Raw genomic sequence first — 23,552 nt, 5'->3', positions numbered from 1 at the left:
CTCTTCAACACTCAGCTGAAGCATCTTATTGACCTGCAAAATCCTTTCTGGATCAGATAATACAAATTCTAAGCCAAATTCATCATGGCAGTAGTGACAACAGAGCTGATAAAATAATCCAAAGAAATCAACAAGAAATCAATGCTAAGAGTCATCCTATTGTAAGCCTAGAGGAGAAGGTAGCCTGTTCCTCTTCACAGCTCTGGGATAACAGTCCAGCTTTTCTCAGGTTTCAGATAAAAAAATCTTTAAGTATTTCACTTAAAGCTGCTTTTTTTGCTTTACAGAAGTACCTCTCAGTGAGCACCGCAAGCATATAAAGTGTAAGTACTTTTAAGTTTATTACCTTTTTTAAAAAAAAAAATTTAATAAATTTTAAGCTAATTGAACAAATTAAACTGAGATGCACCCTGGCTTCTGTGTTTGCCCTGTCACTGCCATTGTAGCTGCCATCTGTGGAACAGAAGCAATGGCAACACCAGTGGGATGGATCAGGAAGAAATGGGTAAATGCACCTGTAAGGCGTTTGATCGTGCTCTCTTTGACACAATTGGGACTTCAGGTGGTGATTTCATTTGGAGTAGGACCAGGTTCAACTAGAAAACGGCATTTTTAAACTAGAAGACTGATGAGGCTGCACCCACACTCCTGTGTAAAGACAGCTCTTCGCAGAAAATGATAGAAATGTCTTTTTAATTGCAGTAGGAAGGCTTGATTGTAAACCAAACTCAGTTGCATTTACTCTAGGCAAGCCCAAGAACAAGAGTAAGACGGAAGGGTAGTTATCCCACCCCCTACAGGCATGGGCATGAAACAAAGCCACCATTTTACCTTTTGTGGCCCAGTTTTGCTGCCGTGGTCTTCAGGATTGGAAAGGAGCCTATAGCCTCGCTGCTGCGGCTGTGGGTGCCACGTGAGGCAGGGAATGGCACACACGTGGTGGACTACAGGGAACATGAGCACAAAGCAGCACGAACGCAGCGTCACTGTGTGAAGAAGGCTGGAGCCAGAGACCCAGCTTTCAACATCGGTCTGCCAAGAACGTGCAAATACGATGCTGTCCAAATGAGTTAACTGCTCCATGCAACCTTTTCTCTACCTGTTCAAAAAAATGGAAATGTATTATTTTTGAGGGTGAGTGGCATGGATGTCATAAAAGGCATTCTGCTATTGACCTTCATTATCACTCTTCACTATCAGAATTATTGCATCTAGCAATGAATTTGCAACTCAGTGGAATTTGGGGAGAAAAATATTGTTTAGTAGTTTGGACATATTCAAAAATGGAATTACAGCTGTGCAGTCATGCTCACTATTCACTTCACTAACCACACATAGCGGGGCTTGAGGTAATGCAAGCCAAAAGGTAACCTCTGAAGATAATAATACCACCTCAGTTTGTGAACAGAATTGGGCTCCTAATGTCCATAGCCTTGTCAAATTATTGGTTAGGAACTGGAGGGTAAAAAAAGAAATAATAGAGGTATATCTCAGTGTATTTTAACACAGAGCATTTTGAGGAAATGCAAGCTGTACACAGGTGAAGCTAAATGGATAAATAAACAGAACAGGCACAGAAAAGTAAATGCATGAAAGTCTCATGCCAGAGGAAATAAGTGCCTGGCTATATGTGCTGGCAAGCAGCTAACAAATTAAAATAAAAAGATCTTGCTGTATGAGAAACGCAAGTGGTTTCAAATAGTTCTTTAGTGTTGGTAAAAACAAGGTCAGGCATTGCGATGCCCGCCTCACTTCCATAGACTTTAGTGGGAGAGCTGCGGGGAGTGATTCATGGAGAGCATGCAAGAAGCAGTGCCAAGATAGAGCCGAGAAGGACAGAAGCAAGGTTGAATGGGTGGTCCTGTTTGTTTGTCTTTCCATAATGCAAGAACAACAGAATATGAAATGAAATTAGAAGGCAATGGATTTAAATTGACAAGTACTTCTTCAGTGTTACCTTGAAAATCAAATAGTTCAAGAGCAATGAAGTGTTCCCTTGAAACTTGACAGATTTTGTAGTGGATGTAAGCAACAGTCGGTAAAAGCATGAAATGTACAATGAGAGCCCCCTAATATCTACAGACAGTATCAACAATACTACACGCTGCTTCGTCTGAGACATGCAGAGGTGGCTTCTCGCAGAGACAGGGGGCTTTCTGGGGTTGGCGGTTTTTGTCAAGTTTGACCTGACATATATTCTTGCAGCTGATCCACTGAGAAAAGACACTAATTAATACGTACATAATCTTTGCTTCAGTCTTAAGAGGCAAAAATCATGACAGGTGCCAGAACTAGCCAGAAGTTTCCCCAAGGAGGGGGAAAGGAAATATTAAAAAAAAAAAAAGAAATTGAATGAATGCCAGAATACACAATAAATAAATTAAAAGATGTAAAGACTGACAAAAATCTGGAGCCAGATACTAGCCACAGCGACGTTTTGAAGAAACTGGCAAAGAGATAAAGGAGGCACCTCAGGAAATGTATTTCAGTCCTTGCACATAAGCTGCAACTTTATGTAGTACCGGGGCGGGGGAGGGGGGGGAAAGGATCCAACAAGACATCCTCGTCATTAAACCCACAAAAGTTACAAGCGCGATGTTTTCTGTGTGCGTGGTGGAGCGGCATCCTGCGGCGGTGTGCGTGCGGGCAGACCCTGGGCGCAGGCACAGACAGACACAGACGGACACACGCAAACCCCACCAGCGCTTGGAACAGGGTCCGCGCAAAAACCACCACCCCCCCCGCGGCTGGGGCTGTTGCGGGGCGCTCCTTCCAAAGGCGCCCCCCAGCCGGGCCGCCGGGGACGCCGCAGCACCGGGGTTAGGCAGAAACCCGGCAAAACAGCTCTCCCCAGCCGCGGGAAGCGTTTCACGCGCGCCGTGGGCTCGCTGGCAGCGCCTGGCTGCCGGCGTCGGGCTGTCTCTGCTGCGCGGAGCCTACGAGAGGATTTTGAAGGGGTAAACTTACCTGAGACCGACAGCGCGACTAGGACAAGTCCAACGACCGGGAGGGCGCATTCACTTTTTCAAAGTGCGTTAAGTTAAGGCTCGGGCTTAAGTTTTCGGGCACCTCGCGCCGGCTGCTTGCGGGCGGGAGCTGCTAGCCCCGGGGTACGCGTCGCCGCGAGGATGGGGGGTTCAATATATACTCATAACGATATTAATGATGCCCCGCTGCGTGTGTCCCCTCCGCGACACCTGCCCCGCGGGGCGGGCTGGGGTCAGCGCTGCACGCACACACACCCCCACCCCCCCCCGCTCTCCCAACCCCAGCCTTCCCCGGGGAGGGGGCCGCCTCCACGGGCAGCGGCACCGGCAGGGCAGCCCCCGCCGCCGGCCCCCGGAGGCAGGCGGCGCTCGGCGGCCGGCCCCGGCTGCGCTGCGGCGGCGGCAGGGCCGGTCCGGGGGGAGGCGGGTCGGGGTGGGGAGCCGGGAGCGGGTCGCAGCGCCGCGATGGAGCGGGGAGCAGCCGGCGCCTTCCCCGAGGCGGCGGGGAGGAGGCGGTGTCGGTGGGGAAGAGGGGGCTGCGGGGCCGGCGGCATCGCCCGCCAACTTGCGGGGTGCCCGCCCCACACCGAGCCCTGCGCGGAGCCGCGGCGAGGCCCGGGGCGAAGCGCGGCCGCTCCGCCCCGTCCCCGTGGGTCCCTCCCGCCGCCGGGACCCCGCTGCCCGCCTCCCCCTCGCCCCGGCGGCGCTTGCCCGTGGGCGGGGGTCGACCCTGGGCTGGGCGGTGGCGGCCCCGCGGAGCCGAGCCGAGCCGCCCCTCCCCGCGCCCGGCCCCGGCGGCCCGTCCTCCCCGGAGCCGGCGAGCGGCAGCCCGAGGTAAGGGGTCCGGCGCTGGCGGCGGGGCTCGGCGGCGCTCCTCGGAGCGGTGGCGGGGCGCAGCCCCTGCTCCGGCATACTTTCTTGTTTGATTGCTTGTCGTTTTGGGGTGGTGTTTCGGTTTAGTTGCAGAAACGGGGTGTATTGAGCGGTCGCCGAAGTGACGGGGTGCGGGTGCCCCGGCACGTAACTGCACAGGAGCCCCAAATCCTGTAGTTTTTGCTTAGGCAGAGCTCCCGCCGGGTTCCCGGGTCTTTGTCGAGGTTTACACAAGATGAAGCCTTTCGTCAGGTTGCAACATCTGCTGAATAATATCTATAGCTAACGTGATTGTGAATTTCGCTTTGGGTCCAAAGCGAAATTTGTTTTGAATATGTATAGTTAATGTTTGCTAAATGCGTTACTGAAAATGTGAGTGCATACTCTCAGTAAGATCAGACCAAGAATTGTGAAGGAGTGTCAAGGGTCTGTCCTGATTCGGAACTGCCCCGTATGGTTTTCATATACCGGCTTCAGCACCGGCCCTGACAACAGGGGTTAAGACTTGGCCCGAGGAAGACGGTTCTTGTCCGTAAGACCCTTGACAGCCCTGATTACTTCTAGTGAAGAGGCGAGCTCTCCTTTCTGTGCAGTGCTTGCGCTGGAGTTACTTTTGCAAGAAGACCTTCTTATCACATCTTTCTCCCCGGGGTCCATAAGAAGTGGCAAACCTCCGCCTGAGGGCATGTTTTTAGTTCAGCCTGCAGTACCAAAGTTATTTCAGAAGGAAAGGTGTCTTCTGAGTCTGCTCACCCCCACCCCCCGACTCTTCCCGTGGTTTTGAAATGGCTTGAGGATGACCTTCAGAGAAGGAAGTCGGCTTTGCTCAGAGGATTTCAAACCTCTTTCATTTGCGCTTCTTAAGGCTCCCCTAAAACAAACAAGCAGAGCATTTGGAAGGAAACCTAGGACTGAATATTCAGCACTTCCTTTCCCGTGGGTAAAAGCTGATAGACATTCCCACTTGTTTTGGAAAGGTTTCTAGCCAAGCACGAAAGATCAGATTTGACACTGCTAAAGTAAAACATGAGGTAAGGCAAAGGAGGGTAGTCCTTGTTTATACATCATTCCTTTTGTGGGGAAAGGGGGTTAAAAACTGGGCAAATTGTCTCAGGATTTTTTTCCATGACATTTCTGTTTTGGTCAGTTAATCAGTGTATCAGTTTCTGTGAAAACTCAAGACTTCTGCCTTATAAAAAATATTAGCAATATCGCCAGATATTTTCAGGCAGTACATATCTGAGACACTGCTGCTCTCGCCAGCAGATTAACAGCGCTTGGCCTTGCGCCTCTGGTCTTGTGCCTAATAATACATTGTGGGAGGACTGCATTAACTGTCAATAAATGTCTGTCATCTCGTTGGGCTTAATTATGGAATGGTTTTAAAACAGCACACAGAGGAAAGTTTTTAATATGATACAGCCCTGTGTATGAGTAACTGTAGCGGAGTCTCCATTAATAAAGACCTGCTTTGTTTATGTGGCTTCGGTTTTGAAGCCCTAAAATATACGAGGGTTTGGGTTTGTTGGTTGTTTTTTTTTTTTCCCGTTTAGTAGCTCCGTGTTGATAAAACAGATGAGAGAAGAGTTGCATGTCTTTGCTGAACAGGATGCTTAGGCAGGATTGTTATGGTCTTCAGATGCTTCTCATCTTTTCCTTTGCTTTGTCATTGATGTGTTTGATTCTGGGAGAAATCCTTTTAAATGCCTGACTATGATTTCAGGACAGTTTAAGAAATTGCTGTCAGGTAATCAGATTGTGCCTTGTGCTGAACCCAGTACTGTCTGCAATCAGGCAGGGTCTGTGATCAAGCTGGTGTTGGATGAACTTTTATACACTGTGGAAACCCTTGTACTTCGGTAGCACAAGACCTGTCTAACTGGAGAAGCTAGAGTGAGAAAAGCTGGTGGGAACTGACAATGCTGTAGCTAACCTGTGCTAACGTCGTGCACGGTACCATTGGTATAGGGTAAGAGTACACAGATTATTGTCTTCTGAATATTCCAGACTATTGTCTCTTGAATGCTCAGCGTAGCTTCTAGCTTGTGAACTTGCATGTAGACAGCTATTTGATCACTTGTTTCAAGCTGTCAGGGAAAAGACCAAACTGGATGTGATCACTGTGTCCTCAGATTGTTTGCAAGGCAGAAAGAGAGGCAGCATTTTAAGACTGAACAGATGATGAAAATCAACGTTCAATTTGAATGGGATTAAGGGAAGAAACAGAAAACTGGAGGTAGTGTAAACTCTTAAACATTTTCTGAAGGTCTAAGTGATTGAGGAGCCTTTCTCCTGTTTTAAAACTGACATAGGCAGTCAAGGACCCGAGTGTTAAATTTATGATACAGATGGGTCTCAGTAAGGAGTTCAGAGACTTTGTCAGATGTAAGTAAGTGATAAGGACTGAGATTCTTTCTTTTCAAATTTTTTGTAGCTATACTAAAAAAAATGAAGGAGCCATATCAGCTCTGGCCAGGTACCTCTTTAAATATTCAGTGTGCCTTGCATTACATCAAGTAGCTTATTTGCTTAATTAAGACATAAGTTTTGAGTTATGCGACTTGCATGTTTCCCTACTCAGATTAATGTCTTCATCAGATTGGTTATGACACGTTTTATAATCAATGGACCGTAATGCTTTGTTTTCATCAGTCAGGCATTTTTAAGTACCTATTAATTAAACCTGACATCTTCAATGTACTTTGTACTGTTTTCCTGATGTATTCTTATTCTGCACCACAGCTGAACCTACGTCCCATTTCAGGAGGCAGTTTATCCGTATGGGTAGCCAGACTCTGTTGCTTCTGTTCCTCTTGTGTAGTATCTTGCCTGTAGAAGACCTTTTCCTTGCTTTTTACTTTCTCAATGGGACTAAGATACCAAGGCAAATTAAGATCCTGTGCAGTGTGGTTAAATGGCAAGCAGAACGAAAAAATAACATTTTTGAAGACTCTGGCGCTGGTCATATTGGCCAATGTAAGATGAGTGGCTTTCCCCTGACTTCCCATCAGAGTGGACTGTGTTACTCAAGATGAGAGAGAGGCCAGAGTCCCTCTGCTTTCTTAATATTGTCCTTCTGCCCTTGCCAACTCGAAAGTCATCTCTGATGTCTTACTAAAAGCTGATGTGCTTTAGGATGAGTGCTTTACATTTTAAAACTTTCAGTGCTCCCACTAACCTTATGTGCCTGTATTCCACTGAAGAGCAATTTCTGGAGCTTTGTTCTTCTTATTAAATATTTAAAAATCTCTTTATGTTTTTTCACCCTGGAAAAAGATAAGTATACAGCCCCCCAGCTTCTTAACATGAACTGGCATCTCTGATAATTCAGGTTATACCAACAAATTTGCCGTTTCACAACCATTTGGTGATAAAATCTAAAACTTTAAAGTAAATCAGAGGTTTGTGGTATTTTTTCCAAATGACAGAAAACCAGAGGAAGAGTTTAAATTACTGTAATTGAATCAAGTCACTTTAATGTGTTCCTACCCCTGAGTAGAAAAGGTCCCAAATGATCTCTTGCGTGTTGTCTTTCAGAATTCTAAATAACTACATTAAAAATAAGGATAATTAAGACTATTGACTGTAATGCCAGCTATCAGTAAAAATAAACGTAAAGCCACTATGTTTACAGGATATCTACAAAAATAACGGTTCTCCGTGCTCTGTGTTGCTTGGTTAACTAGTGTCTTTCGTTTTCTGAGCTCTCTTGGTAGCATTCATGAAGTTTGTTGAAAACAAGGGATCCAGCTAAAGAATGTTAAATTAGAGTTCTGCACAACTGGCAGGAGGTAAATCAATATTAGACAAATGGGAAAGAACATGAGCATTTAAAAGGAAAAATGCATACTCAAGATTCTAAGAATATTAAAGTAGCTGAGATGAAACAAAAACAAAGCATTAAGATATATCATTTCAGTGTTGTTTCAAAAGGTGAAGAATTACGCATGCTGGTGATTATGGAGATTATTTTCATCTTCTTTTTCAGAGCTTTGTGTTTCTTGAAGAAACAGTGTTTAGACTGTCATGGTACCCACAAGAAGCACTTTGTAAATATTAATTGTGTGGGGGGTTTTGACAATTGAGTTAGAACCATTTGTCTCATCCATTAGCAGAATAAATAGGCTGATATCAACTGGGCAGGGAATAACGGGTGAGATCCAGCATTGTCCGTGTGCAGGGTTGTCTTGTGCCAGGATGTCCACTGCTCACCCTTCAGCGAATGGGAGCCCCATGGGAACATCCGTGGGCGTGCTGGTGATACCCTTCTCCGCCTGAGCTCCATCACTCCCCAGGTGCAAAGGGGTGCTGACACATAACAGAGTCATAGAATCATATAGGTTGGAAAAGACCCTTATCATCATTGAGTCCAACTGTTAACCTAACACTACCAAGCCACCGCTATGTTGGCTTTGCTTGGTACCCCTGGGGTTTGAGCACAGTCCCCTGGGAACTTTGGAGAGGAATGACAACAGTGTTTGTTTTTTGAGAAGAGCCATTCTGAATGTGTGTATCTCTTGCCACCTGTGATGGTTTGTTTTTTTTTCCAATGCTTCTAGTCAGACACATTATTGGAATGAGCTGAAAATGAGGTTTCTCAGATGTACTGTAAAGCACGGACCATGTGTTGGCTTTGAAGCAAATTCCTCACACGTGTTATCATTTTATGCATATTTATGCCACTGTCTGAAGTACAAGACATCTGTAATTTTACAATGTTTAAGGAGAGACTGGACAGATGAAGGAAAAAGGAGGAGAAGTAAACCAGTCAGGTTTAGGGTAAACCATCCTGCAGGGATTTGGCACAGGTGTGAGAATAATTTCTTGTGCTAAGCCTTGTACCCCTGAAAAATATACCTAACTTCCTCAAGTCTAGCTCATTTCTGGGACTTTGGGATTTTATCTGAAAAGGCTATTGAACAGAACTGGGTCCTGCATGGGAAGTTAATTTCCACCCACTTTTTAATTTCTCCAGTTAGAACTTGACCTAAACTATTGCTGTTAAATCTTTGTCACATCAAACCAGCATTGAATCAAGGAAAATACTGCTTGGTTACTTGTGCGGCTGAAAACAGCTATCTCTCAGGGCACATCTGCTTACTATGGTGACTCTGAAGATGTGAAAATTTACATCATCTCACAGTCTCTCCCTTTCACCTCCTCCTCCCCCTCAGTCCCTCCCTTGCCATGGGGCTCAGCAGCACATGGATCGTGAGCCCTGGTTTCTGTGCCTTACACAGCTGCTGGTTCAGGTGGTTTTGGGATTAGTGGGCTGTTACTGGCCTGAGCTGGAATGATTTCATTCACAGCTGAACTCAAAATTTGGTTACAGCTGAAGTGACACTGAATTGGGTGAGCAACAATATAAGAACACCATATTCAGCATCAACAGCAACAGGAATGTGCTGGTTTAACCACACAAGTGATGTAGATTAATGAAGGAAACGATATGTGATCCGCATTAATGAGTTGAGTTCATGTGGCTTGCATGGGTGGTGTGAAGCACTGTCAGCCAGAAGCCTGGCCCACTGTCTGAGGTTGTTTATCACACTGATGGATGGATCTTTCAGTGTGTAGAAAAATGTTCTGGGTTTTTTTATACGTTTAAAAAGAGGATCATCCTGCTTTGAAAATGAGATAGAAACAGTTGCTAGAGAAAGTGCATTGTCAATACTGTAAATCACTGAACAGTCAAAATAGTAGGTTAAAGGATAGACTGAGCTTGTGGGAAGATGAGTGGGTTTTGAACTTCTCAGAGCGAAGCGCAAGAATCCTAGGTACTCTGTGCTGAACAGATTGTGATGGACAGCAGGAGAAACAGTTGTTTTCCTTTAGATTATCAGTGCAGTTTTTTCAACTGGTAATGCCAGGAAGCCGGAGCCTCCATGGAGACTCTGCAATCACAATATAAATTCATTCAACAAAACTCTGAGTGAAACTCAAGTCTCTTTAGTTTACAGCTTTTCAAATATTATTCCAAGGCTAAAGTCTGTATGGGTTAGGATTCCACTTTATTCTGACCTGCCAGGGTGAAATTTTTGCTTGGCTCTCAAGAATTAATTCTCTTCTCCTGACAAACTGCCTTTGGTAATGTTATTGAGTTAAGGAGGAAATACTTTAAAAAGCGGCTGTTTCCCAGGACGTGGAGCACATCCTCAGAAATTTTAGTTTCTAATTCTGGCATCAGAAATGATTGCTTTTGGAGATCACCGTAACATGCTTCTAGTTAATGAAGAATATGATAGACCATCAAGACTGATACCATCTTTCCTTATTTCATGCTTCCTTTCCTCTTTTGTTTTTTTCTTGTAGTGAATTTGCAGTTATATTTTGATGGCAGAGGCTTGTCATGTGTCTCCGCAGACAAGGTAGTACCACTTTGTTACTGTTACTGGACCTTTTGCCATCTTTTCAGGCTGCAAGACGTTGTTCAGCTGAGCTGTTAAATTTGTTTGTAGTAACACATGTGGACCTAGTTCTGAGCTTAACCCCATGCTCAGAATAATGACCACTCTTACCTGCCAGACCTAAGCAATCAGTGAAGCCGCAAGTGGCTTGTTTGTGGTTTCTATTGATATGTATGGGTATGGTTACCGTGAATGATACCGTTTATATGATGTCTTTCAATATCCAGAAGCACACAGTAAAATCTTGACCCGGTTATGTTAAATCATGGAGACAGTTCCTGTTGCAGTACTCACATTAATATATTCAGTCTTAGTTCCCAGCTAAGTTCTAGGTATCTTCTCCAGCTTGTCATTCAGTTGAACTTGTGTTCCCGGATTAAGGGAAAGTCATGGTACCACATCAGTGCCTTAGGGATGTCTCTACTCTTCAGCCTACAGGAAGGCAAGAACAACTGCAGTCATATCAGTTCTAGTTCAGATACAGTTGATTTGCTGTAAGTTCTGTACCTAGAATAATTTAGTTGCTGTGTTCTTGTCTCTCATGTTTTTTCAAGGTCACTTATTCAGGTTTGCCTTTGAGCTGTAGTTTGTAATGGTATTAGATGTCTGTAAAGTCATCAAAGGCATTTCAGGATGGACTCTTCTGACCCACTCTAAAACCTGTGAAAACCTTTGAAGTAAGGGAAGGGAAGGGTAAGGGAATGGGTAAGGGAAGCCACTCAGGATTATGTGTGAAAGAGAGAAATAAGAAAAATTTAAAAAGTCTTTTCACGAAAAGTTGAAATAGTCTTGAAGCAGGCATAAGGCTCCATTTTATGCTTACTGATTTAGAAACAAAAGGTTGGGTCCTTTGGGGCTTGGAAATGCACAGTATGCACAACCTTTTCTTTATCCACTGAGAGTAGAAGCAGCACATCCTCCACACTTTTGAGAGTCCCAGCTTTTGATAATTGTAAGTTGTGAATCTCCCCTTTCGTGTGTATATTCTTCAATGTAAATGTCACTAAAATATTTCTTGGTTTAGTATGAAATTTATTGTCTCCCTAAAACCCTTCTTCTAAGTACAGCCTCTCCTGGTGGTTTTATGAGACTTCCCTTGGCTGCGGAAGGACTTGAATTTGTTCTGCAGACTGCTGTTAGGGGCTCTGCAATGGGAGCAATTCCTGGCTAAAAGGCAGTGAAATGTTCTTCTTGGCTCTGCTGAGGTAAATCAAAGGAGCCTGTCCAGATCTACCTTGGTATAAATGAGAGCACATCTCAGTTCTAGATGTTTGTTCATGTATTTCTTTGTACTTGCACTGTGGTCTGGAGTTTAAACCCTCAGAGTTATGGATTAAATATATTGCCCTTGGGCTAAGCAAGAGTAAAACTTCTGATTTTATTTCTTTTATAACTTTAAAATAAAAATTTGTGAAAAGAGCTTACACTGAGTTCCTAATCCTGCCAGACTTTACCCTTTATGAGTAATCCTTACTCACACAAACAATCCTGTTGAATATGCCAGTGTCCTGAAGCTGATGGACTCATTTAAATAAGGGGTTTCAAGAGTGGGTCCTTACAGAACATTTAAAAACCTTTTATTTATCTCATCTCATACATTCTAATTACTAGTTCATAGTTCATATGCTTTGTCATGTTAATAAGTGTAGTGAATCATTTTTAATAGATGTTGTGTTTCTCTGTAAGCTCTAATAATGTCGGTGGTAGACTGTGACAAATAACACCTGTTCAAATGCTGTACATGTGTATGTGCATGCTTCTCAAAAATACGCTTTTTTGTTTCATATCAAACATGGGCCTCTATGCAACAACCTACTACAATTCTAAATGCTGGATCCCCTCCCCTTTTTTTTTTTAAGATTGTCTAGAATTAACTTATTCCCTCAATGAAGGGATCCAGTGTAGAAGACCAGTGTATAATCCAAGACTTATACTCCAGTATGTTTTAATGAACTGAATTAATTGAGCTGCTTATAGAAAAAGTGTTATAAGGGGGGCACATTACTATATGCATGTATCAGTGTGAAAAACCGAAGTCAGATGAGGATTTGTCATGTATAATGGCAGCAGCCTGATTCCTTTCTGAAGCCTCCGGAGTCAGCATTTTCCTGGGCTTTTCTGGCTTCCGTCTTGGCTGAGAAGATTTTTCAAGCATGATCAAAGAGAGTTGGTTACATGATTTTCTTCCCCTGCTTTTTGCTTCCTTGGCATCCTTTGTTCTGATTATTCATGCCTGAATATCCTTGCAGAAAGGACAGTGCCTATTTGTTCTTCTTTTACCCTGGGAATATGGGTAAATTAACCAATTAAACTATAAGCTAAGGGTACTGTTCATTATAGAAGGCTAACAAGCTCAAGGAGTGAGATAAACAGTAGGCTCAATGGTGGCATGTCGAGTTGGTGAGCCTTGTAGATTAATACCTGTTGAAACTCTGATTGCAGCTGCCTGGAAGAAAGAAAGAAGCCAATTACCTCCATCCTGGCCTTCATGGTGTTAGCAGTAGCTTAGACAGGATAGATTTCATCTTTCTTTCCAGCGCTCATCACCACCATCACTTCAGAGATCTCTGCAGGGTCCTGGCATCACATGCTGCAGTCCTTGCCTTGAACTTTGCCACTAAAGCTATATGAGGCCCATAATGACCTACTTAACAGGATTTTGATAGGGCTTTCCTTCTCAATAACCTAGTTATTGCCTGTGTACCTTCCTTAGCTCAACCAACCTCAATTGCAGGCAGAACTGTTGAGGAGACAGAGTACAGATCTCAGAGGAATTCACAGAAATAATTTGCAATCCTGACAAAGAGCAATATTCTCTTAATTATCTTTTTCCATGAATCTCGAATCCACTGGAGTATGTCAGTTTATACCACCCTTGGCATTCTCAAAAGTGGACCATTATTAAAAAGAAAAAAGAAGAAGTAATTGTACCACAGAAAGACCCTACTCTACAATTTTTAACTTATTCTATGCATCACTGGAGATTTCAGTGCAAAATAATGAAGCAAGAGACACAGCTGTGGTTATATTAAATAGCATAGAAAGGTATAGAAGAAATCAGACTCTTTATTTTCAGAATTTAAATGAAAATGCAGTGTTTAGGTTTAGGAGCAAACTACTCCTAAGAGCAGGATATGACACGATTGTGCTTTATGAGGTTCCTTGAACCTTCCAGTGAATTTTGTTGTATTAGTCACTGATTTTTCCATCCTATTCCCATTTAGAAAAGCTAGTAGAGGTGGTCTGGCTTTGAGCCATTCATTGCTGGAATTTCAGATGGCCATTAAATGTATTAAAATAGTCATAACATAAGTGTAATAATCCACTTTCACTTAAAACAATTAATGTAAATTTGCCCAGACTGGTATTTTGACTTAAAATGGTACCAGGTCAGATTCAACCAAGAGTGTTCAGGCTGTTCATCCGTACATGTGGCATTATTTTCTGTCCTCTGTTGTCCATGAGCATGGGTTTTGTCTCCATTCATTTTGTGCATTCACTTAGCCATTCACAGGGGTAACAGGTGTCTCAAAGAGCCACCTAAAGTGGCTTCACAGTCATCGGCTGAATATTAATAGGGCTGTCTCTGAAAAAAAGGTGTAGGTCCTTACAGGCTAGGCTCAGCAATGCCTGACTTCAGGTTTCTGAATGAACTGCTAAGCCCCAGGTTTGGTTTTTGTGCTGCCTGCACCATGCACGTGCGCTACAGGTGAGTCCCTGCACGGATCTGTTCTGTAACGCCCTCCCATCCTGCTCCCCAGTTACTCAACTTAAGGGTTGTGTAGCATGACCCACAGACTTTCTGCAGCCTGCACAGCTGAGGTTCCATTCTCTGGAAATCAGAGTACTGGAAAGTGTGGGAACAGGTGGGAGAATAGGCATCTAGATATCTCTAGCATTGATTCAGGATATGGGCAGGTTTTATACCTGTTTGCAGAAGACAAAGTGCTCTGGACTAGACATCGTCATTTGGGTTTTTTCCTCTGCAGGAGTGTTTCTGAACCCTGCCGCATAGCCAAGGCTGAGTCAAAGCTGTGAGCAGGTACCTCCCTGAGTCCTGTTAAAATGGGTTGGTCTTCAGGGGTAGCTGCCTCCAATCCTTTGAAAGAACAGAGCTGAGCCCACTCTTTTCTTTGGAAGGGCAGTACGGTGGGACGACAGTGCCCTTGAGCTGGAGCCATGAGACTGGGAACTAAGTTGCCCTCTGGAGTGAAAACCTCTGAATCTGAACATCTGGGGCAGTGCTCTGACTTCTTGGCTGGGCATTCCCTTCAACTCCCACGCTGAAGCTGTGCCACCCGTGCCAGAAACTCTTGGGGCTGGACTGAGAATGTGATAATGAAACGGGTATCCCTCTGCCACTTCCGTAATTTTATCTGAGCCAACTGGTAAATGTTGGACTGCCAGGAAACAACATGCGGGTTTCCAGGGATCCAAGGACGGATTTAAAAACATTTTTATGTTGCTTACTCACCCGTGTTACATTTCTGCTACACCAGTGGGTTCTCAACAGCACAGCAATAAGTACGATATTAGTACAGTTATGTTAGGATTTTGTAATTATGTAAAAGCAGTTTCATTTATCAGTTTTTATTTCCCACCCGCATTTTTTACTCTGTGTTCTGAGATGCCTTAAAGTGTCTGTGAAACAAACAACATGTTAGCAGTAGAGGTTGTTAAATCCACAGCCCTAAAGGAAACTAAACATTTTTAACAGAAAATGAGACAAAGCTTATTAATGAAATGTGTGTTTGTGTGTCAGACTGGGTACCTTCTTCCTTGCAGTTGCACTTACTGACTCTGATACGGTTCTGGCTGCTGCCAGGACCTGCCTGTCCCTGGAGGGTCAGCCTCAGTGCTTCTTGGGGAAAGAGAGGGAAGAAGCATGAGATCTGACTGCTGACTTTCATCCCTTTTTTTTATTTTCTTGAGTGGAGTGGCAGGCATGGGTGTGAGGGAGAGAAGCAAGTCCCTTGGAGCTTTGTGGAGGCAAGATGTGTGTGAAGTGATGCCGAAGTCCCTCTGGAGGGGAGGACAAGGCAGGCAGCCAGGGAGGTGGTGTTAGGAATGCCTTCTGGGACTTGGCATGCAGGATGTGGCAGGAGAGAAGGCTTAGGTGAGGTTGCAGGAGGGAGGTCTTGGCTGGAGCTCCCATTTCAAAGCTTTTTGAGGGCAATAGGGTTATTGCACCTGGGAAGGGCTGGGAAGCTAGTGGTTGGGTGCATGCCTGGCCAGAGAAGATAGGGACCAAGTTAGGAGAGGTTTGAGTATTGTTGCACTAGATAGCTCTGACTCCTTATGGACATTGGTGTTGTACAGCCCTTTGAAGAGTCTGTCTTTACACAGAAGGTACTGCTCAGCCTTGATGACACATAGCGAAGCTGTTGCTTTGTTATAACGTGTGTTACAGGGATAGAATTAGGCTGGGCCTAGGAGAGCTTTAGCTCTTCTCCCACTGCCTCTCTCCCCTGCTCCCTTGATGCAGTGCAAGGGAATCAGAACAACACTGTGGCTTCCGTCCACCTCCTCAACCCCATGCACTACTCACACGGAATCAGAGACAAAAAGACAGTGTCACACACAGAGTGACAGACTTTCACCTCCCTGTCAACCGCTTCGTGTCTGTGACTCAGTCTGCCATGGACCCTCGGAGGAGCCTGTGTCCCAACATGTGTGGAAAAGGTACATCTGCTCCTTTCAAGGGTGCCTAAAACGCTGAAAACATAATTAGGCACCTTGGGGTGGGGTGAGAAGACATCAGCCTGCAACTAGATACCAGTTGTAAAGCACACACAGTTTTGGGGAACACTGAGCTAGTGGACTGAAGTACACGGAGCTGGTTTCCTCCAGAGAGGATGTGAGTGAAGGAAGGGTAGACAGTAGCATATGGCAGTTTGGCTCTGAAAAGGCGCTGTGCGAAATGGCACCTCCTTATTTAGCAGCTCAGCTTCCTCTGTGGGTGCCCTAACTTGATTTTGTAGAAGACCTAATTCCTTCCTTGATAACTGAATGGATTTGGTCTGGAAATAGAGAATCTCATGGTTCCTCTGACTGAAGTTTTTTCCGAAGTGGAAAGACACTATCAATTTCAAGGCAAATAACATATGTTGAAGGAGAATTTTAGGAGGCAGCATACCAAGATTTTAGGCCAAACCCTGAGAAAACACTTGGAAAGCATTTCAGAAGTAACTAAATGCAGAAGAAAGGATAATGGGAAAAAAAGAGTCCATTTAGTTTCATCCGCTCCTGAGCTGGACAAAATCAAAGGAAAATCTTCACTTAACTGTGGCCACATTGTGGAAACATCTGCAGGCTGATGATTTAAATAACCTCCTTCCTCCTGCTCTGAAAGATCTGCAGGCTGGGAGGGGAAGAACAGGTAGGAGGAGACTGGGGCTTCGTAGGAAGAGTAGTTGTGTTTGGTCTGGCAAGTTGCATATTTTATTGTCATTTGAAGCTACCTTAAGCTCGATTTCGTGCTCTGTGAATCACCTTGAAGAAGCTGTGGAGCAATGCTATGAGTTGGCGAGCAAATGGTAGTAAGTCACTGCCATAACTAGGGCGATGTGGTTGGAGTAGAGCCAGGCCAGATATGACAAAAATAGCTCAGTGTAACGGACAGATTTTGTTTACCTATATACACGGCCCTTTTGTGGCCGCACATGATTTTTTCTCGTGTTTCAAATCAACATAAGAAATACTAATTTGCAGAACAAAAATTAGAGTAGGCAGTGTACAGAGTATTTGTTTGAATTTTGGCTTTCCAGCACGTTGGTAGTGTGGTATAAAATTTGCTGGCCTCACCCTCCTGAAGAAAAAAAGAAAATAAAGAGATAGTAAAATAGTCTGTATCCATCTACCTTAGGGAAGGCAGTCAGATTTCACTCAAAGTAAAAGTGATGAGGAGAAGAAAAACTTAGAAATATTTGTTTATTCATTGACTAGGAAAGGGAAGGAAATATATTTTTTTCTAGGAAAAGAATGCACTTTTGGCTTTATGGTTTGTATAGTATGCCCCAGTTATACTTCTAGGCATTGAATGGCAGATGAAAAAAGACTAGTCAAGGCTAACTAGAGGTGTGTGTTCAAAATTTGTCATTATCTCTTGTCAAGGTTATAGTCTGTCCTTTTGTCATCCTGCACTGGTATTGAATTTCAGCAGACCGAATTTTGAAAGTTTTCAGAACTGCCAAGGGTAATCAATTGAGATAAATCTGTAGAGGGAAAATAAGTTGATGGAACATGAAAAGTGCTGACAGTTAGTTAACTTAGTAAACTGTAAGCCTAAGGGTTATGCATGCCATCCAGCAGTAAGAAAGAAGTCTAAGAAAAAGAGAGGAAATTTGACACCAGTCTTTGTCCTAGAAGGTAAACGATTATATGAGAAAGAGGGGCATATGGAAGGTTAAATGTAACTGTTGCAGACACTTTCTGGAAGTTTCAAGCAATAAAATTTGCAGAATTAAACAAAAAGAAATGGGAGGATTTAAAGTAATGTTTATTAGAGCATAAAATAACTCATAGGAAAAGGTTTTAAGAACAATAGGAATGTAAGTCAGTAAAACAGAATGACTGAAATAAATTGTGAACGCACCAGTTATACAGGTTTGCTTGTTCTGTCTGTGGGCGCTTTCGCGCATTCTAAATTTTATAATAGTCTCTGACAAGATTTATTTTCAATGAATTGGTGTGATTGTTCTCATGGAGAAACTGCAGATATAAAGGTATACCGTAACAATAATTTACAACATTAAAACTTAGAATGTGTTACTTAATATGCAATATCTTCTAGATCAAATAGCCAGATCTTCATCGGGCTTCTGGTTTGTGTGTTTACAGTCATTCAGATATGAAAAATCTACATTTGAGCATATACCGCTGCACTTGAAAAGGCATTTGAATAGCTGCATAGCTAATTAGCTGATACAATCATGTGGGCATATTTTGTACATGCAAATAAGGAGGCGGTGCAAATGTAACCTTAAATATAATTTATTTTTGTCACTGTTTTGATAACTAGAAAAGCTGTTAGTCGTTGCTTATTGAAAGTGTCAGGAAATTTTCATTTGTTGCCCACGTATTCCCTGTGTGGTAATAGTAACTCACCAGCCCTGTTGTGTTAGAGCATACAGCAGTAAGCGAGGATGGAGAGCCGATGACATCAGTGCACAGAGCAGTACACGAAAAGGCAGGCTGAATCTCAACTTCTGAACCAAGTACTAAAGAAAAGTTTGCCAGATGAAAAGGTGATTTAAACATTGTTTAAAAAATCAATTTCAAGGCCTGTGGGGATGAGCTCACAATGGCTTTGAAAGTAGGACTTAGGTAAACAAATAACAAATTACTGTTTCCAAAACCCAACTTTAGTAATCCATACTCAGTCAACTTTTGACTTTGCGGCTTAGATTTGATGGCTAGAAATAATTGGGATGAAGTTCTGTGGTGGATAACAATTGCAGGTCAATTTTTTAGAACGCATGACTACGTGTTAAGTGATCTATATCTGCTATACCACATAAATATAATTATGCATGTCTCTGTGGAAGAGAAAATGGACCTGGTAATGAGAAGCTGGAACTGAGGCATGGTGAATTGATACTGTGAGACGTTTATTTGGGGTGAAAGGGTCCATAAAAAGAGGAAAAAGTATGTTGCCTTGGTGGAGAATAACTTGGAGAGGGAGTAATGAAACTACTTAAATGGAGATTTGCCAGATTATGAGAAGTAAGAAAAGATACCACAAGCAACTCTTCTGCCTTTTCATTATTAGGAAAATAGCAGAAAGGAGGCTAATAGGTTAAGGTGTTTTATGCATGCTTTACTAAAAGTGGAGTGAGCGTTATGCACTGGCAGGAATGTAAGAGTGGATGTCCATAAGGGAGGTGCTCAGCCATGACTATGACACATCCAGGAGAATTTGGAATGAGAATGTCTCTAATGTCTATAAAATTCCTCCCTGCTGTCTGTCTGGGATGGCTTGACTGGGCGGGGGGGTGGGGGGTTGTAGTGGAGCTTTCACTGCTCCTGTCTTTCTTGGGTGGAAATAAAAGCATTTAGGAGTGTGAGGTGGGGTGGAAATGAGGATACATGTTGTCTGTTCTCTCACCTTGTCCCCGTCTCATCCCTGCAATTTTGGACTTGGTGTTCAGGAAGGCTCCTTTGTAGTGGTTTCTAATTCTGTTTCTCTTCTTCCTCTCATTCAGTGGAACCACCCAGGATCCAGTAGGCCTGCTGGAGCTTAGGAAGCGCTGGTTCTCCGTGTGCAAAATAACCATTAGTCTGAAAATCTTAACAGGTTTGCGTGCAAAGAGAGCGACGATGTTCTACACCATTCTGCATACAGAATTAAAACAAGCCTTCTTAATTTAGATGGAAGTAGGCTGTCCATATTACAAGACTACATCTACAGTTTGGGCATCTTTATTAGCTGTGTATTTCTAATATTTTATGACAGTGTGACAAACACACAATACCTAAGCATTCTGAAATAGCTACCAATTAATGCTCATATGATGTCTGTGCATACAATATGAAAAGTAGCTTGCTTTACTGTCATGGACTAGTGAATTCAATGACCCTGATTTTCCTTTCACTGTAACAAATTCCCAGTTGTCTTAAGTCAGTGAGAATGCAGAGTATACATAAAACAGAGACAGGAGGCCAAAAGCATGAGATCCTAGCATATGTATTACAGAAAGGGCTATCTAGGTGACTAGCTTTACTTATTTTTTTATAGCTGGGCTTTGGTTTTATATAGATATAATGAATAGTAGAATTTCTAGAGTTTGGAGGAAACTGCAGTTTTTGCGTCACGATTCCTGGAGAATGCAATTTTGTTTAAAATCCTTCTGTCTCATTTTACCAGTCCAGGACCAGGAAAGCTATTTGCTATTTTTAGACAACAACATCTATCCAGCAGCAGAAGAGGTAACACCAACTGACGTTGTTTGACCCTTTCACTGGCTTCTCTTTTGCCATTTGGCTCTTGTGTGTGTGTGTGTGTGTGCCTTAGAAGGGACACGCGAGCGCTCTGAAAGGAAAACCGCAGCCCTTTTGTTACGTGAGGGCCATCGGGTTTTCCATAATGCCGTTGTGTGACAAAGGTATCTCCCCTCCAAAAATAAGGAATAATGTGCTCTGGTTTTCAACTTAGATGTACATTCATAGTTATAAATATGCACACACATATTTCCAGCTGGTTCCCATCACAAGTGCCTTTGTACAAGCAGACACCTGATCAAGCTATGGACATCAGAAATTTGCATGCACAAGCTGGGTACATGCAAAAGCAGTATCTGCAGTGACCACATTTAACTTGAGAATTAAGGGCTTATGCTCCATAATACAAATTGTTGACCGTGTTCAGCTTAGATAAAAGAGGAAGCATTTAGTAATAAATATAGCAGCCTAATGTGAATCTTATGGAAAGCTTCTTCCAGAATAGTGCTTAACTTTAATTACAGGACGTTTCAGGTTTACATGCACCACAACACAGTAGAAATCCATTGATTTTTTTTTAACAGCACTTCTGCTGTTTCAGTATCTTATCTCCATGGAGAGATCAGCTGAAATGCAGTGCTGACTTTTGATGTAAGAGTGCCATACTTTAAAAATTATGAATATGGAGGATCTTTTGTTGCTGCCAAGAAATTAAAAATAAATCCCCAAAGGCTCCGTGTGCAGACATTTTCAAAGGACCTAAAGGACCCAGCTTGCTTAGGACAGCTTTGGTTGCCCAAAAATGTGCACTAGCATGTCTTGCTTGGCATCCAGCTGTTGCCATTGTGGCACATCTGCCGTCCTCAGATATCCCAGGGTGTCTCAGATTGCACTAGGTGCCTCTGTGCAGGTTCTCTGTGCAGGGTTCGAGCTCCTTGTTTCCACTGGAAACTGATTTGACCCTTGGTGCCGCTTCCTGGTCCTGCACTCCTGAGGGCTGTGCTTGCAGACCCACAAGCATTTCGTGTCTCGGATCTCATGTCTGTCATTTTCCTGCCTGTTCATAGGAATATATATACACATACATACATATATATATGGGATATATATTGGGGGAAAATACAAAATTTTATAGAAGAGTGTTTACATATTCTGTGATGTATTTAAGCATGATCTTAGTACCAGTTATGCATTTACTTGGTAATGGCTTTCTTAGGTGATATTGCAGACTAGGATCCTGATTCTGAGAGAGGTAGGGAGCTTCTTACAAGCTGCTTGACACTTGCTAACTTAAATGAAAAGTGAAGGGATTCAGCATATGCTTGGATTAGGCTCTAAAATAATGAAGTATCAGTCTTATACCATATTTGCCTCTATTCAAAGCCTTTTATCCTTCACTCCTCCTCTTCCTTCACAATGTTTCAGAAAGTTACATATTTCTTTTTGACTTATTAGTTGTTGTAAACATAAAACCAAATGATCTTAGTTCGTTATCATATTTTATCTGAAAACCATACAATTTACATTTCTTTGTTGACCACAAGAGGCTTAGCTAAGTGTTTTCTCTCTCCCACTCTCTTTCTATAAACCCATCTGTGTTTGTTCATGTCTCATATTTATTTCACACTTTGTTTCCCTTCTAGATCATGACACTATCCTTTACAGCCACAAAAACATCCCTATAATGCCTGCAGAGACACAGAAATTAATACTGTGAACTGGACTCACGGTATAGCATTGGTAGGATCTTTCCTGCTGACCAGTTCTGTCTAGCAAGCCTTCCCAGGGGTCCCCTCTGCTCCAACCCCTCAAAAGCCTGAGGGTTGATCTCTCTAGGAGTCAGTTTCCACTGCCACTTCAATTTCTGTTGACTCAGTTGAAGCTAGGGTTTGTGGAGTATGGTGATATGCTTCAGCACAGCGTTTCTGAGACCAAATGGAGCTGCAAGTTCCCGTCAGGGTATAGAAGTATTCAGCAGCCAAATACTTATTTCATGTAGTTGTATGGGATTGAGTCTGGAGAGCAAACTTTCTTGTTGGGAAGGGGAGTGAATGAACTGGAGAGCAGCTGCTTCATCAGAGCTTAAGCTAAATGGTTCTGTGTCAGAGTGAGCTACTGAGACTGCTGAATGCATTAAACAAAATGAGGTCACTTAAAGTGTAAAATAAATAATACAAAAAGAATTATGCAGTACAAATCAGATTACATGCTTTCCTTTCAAGCATCCTCATTTAGTAGCTGTTAGCTACTTATTTACTGATCTTTATTGAGATTTTTAGATGCTGATATCCATGTTTACTTTTACTTGATGAGAAAGCAAATAGGATATGAATTCATATTTTATGAGATGTTATTTATTGACATTTTATTGAAAATTTATTGAAAATTTTCAGGAGGAGAGAGCATGAGATATTTTTGTGCATGTTTCTCCAATGGCTCTTTTGTGCTAACAGTAGAGGTTGGTTGTTAGCAAGAAAACAATAATAAAATAATGAAGTTCTGTTTGGAAGTAATGCCCTAGGATAAGTAAAATTGAGGTAGCTAAATCTGGCATGTTCTGTTGTATTGCATGATACAGCTATCACAGAGCTGTTGAGCTCACGAGCCTTGTGCCTTAGAAATGACTTCTACTCAGTGCTGTAATTATGGAGGAAGAGGAAAGGGTCTGTCTAGAGACCAGGCTCTAGATTCTTTAGTGGACAAGACATTACAGACTTGAAATTGAGCTGGAGCCTAGCTTTTTGTTAGTACCTATGAAACTCTGTTACCTTTCTCATTTAGCCAAACATCAAGCTTTTCTTCCACACAATGCCGGTAATGCAGTGCTCCAGCAACCATGACATGATGAGTTAGACCAGTTTATTCAACTGCAGAACACCTTCTAGGAAGCCTCCTCTGGAAGTCAGGAAGTGTAGTCTGAAAAGAAAAGATGTGTGAAATCATTCCTACACTTGTCAGTCTCCAGCTTCTTTGAGAGCCCATTGGAGTTTCTGGCAACACAAGAAAATTAGAGCAGCTTTGCATTGTTTTAAGTGAAATAGTCATACATATCCTTTTGGCTGCCTAATGCACTGGCTAGCTACTATGATGGCCCATCAGGGGAAGGTGGAATAAAGAAGGAGCAAGCATCCTGGAGTTGCAGAGTGGGCAAAGGGAACTTACAGGAGCGACTTCCTCAACTCTGCTGGCCCAGATCACCATCTTGGTCACCTTCCTCCTTTCCACTGATAACGGAGTTGCCACAGGCCTGTTACCCTTTGGAGATCTAGTTGTGAGCGAAGTCATCATGGCAGGCACTCAGAGTGTCCATTCTGCACGGATACCCAATGTAACCCAGATGGGGTAA

General features: G+C 43.1%; 1 protein-coding gene across 2 annotated transcripts in view; it reads left to right on the top strand.

The window, feature by feature from the left end:
• The first annotated feature begins 2,671 nt into the window (after nucleotides 1-2,671).
• KCNG2 (potassium voltage-gated channel modifier subfamily G member 2) overlaps nucleotides 2,672-23,552 on the top strand; it is a 60,565-nt gene continuing 39,684 nt past the window's right edge. The window contains exon 1 of one of the 2 annotated variants that reach the window (XM_075083860.1): nucleotides 2,672-3,030. The gene's annotated coding sequence lies outside the window, so the exon portion shown is untranslated. Of the gene's footprint in view, nucleotides 3,031-3,728; nucleotides 3,822-23,552 lie in introns of those variants that run through there. The other variant, XM_075083858.1, reaches the window with a different exon arrangement.

The sequence above is a fragment of the Phalacrocorax aristotelis genome, chromosome 2 (assembly GCF_949628215.1).
Source record: "Phalacrocorax aristotelis chromosome 2, bGulAri2.1, whole genome shotgun sequence".
NCBI classification, from domain to species: Eukaryota; Metazoa; Chordata; class Aves; order Suliformes; family Phalacrocoracidae; genus Phalacrocorax; species Phalacrocorax aristotelis.
Note: the sequence above shows the minus strand (reverse complement) of the source record. Positions and strands in the feature narration are given on the sequence as shown.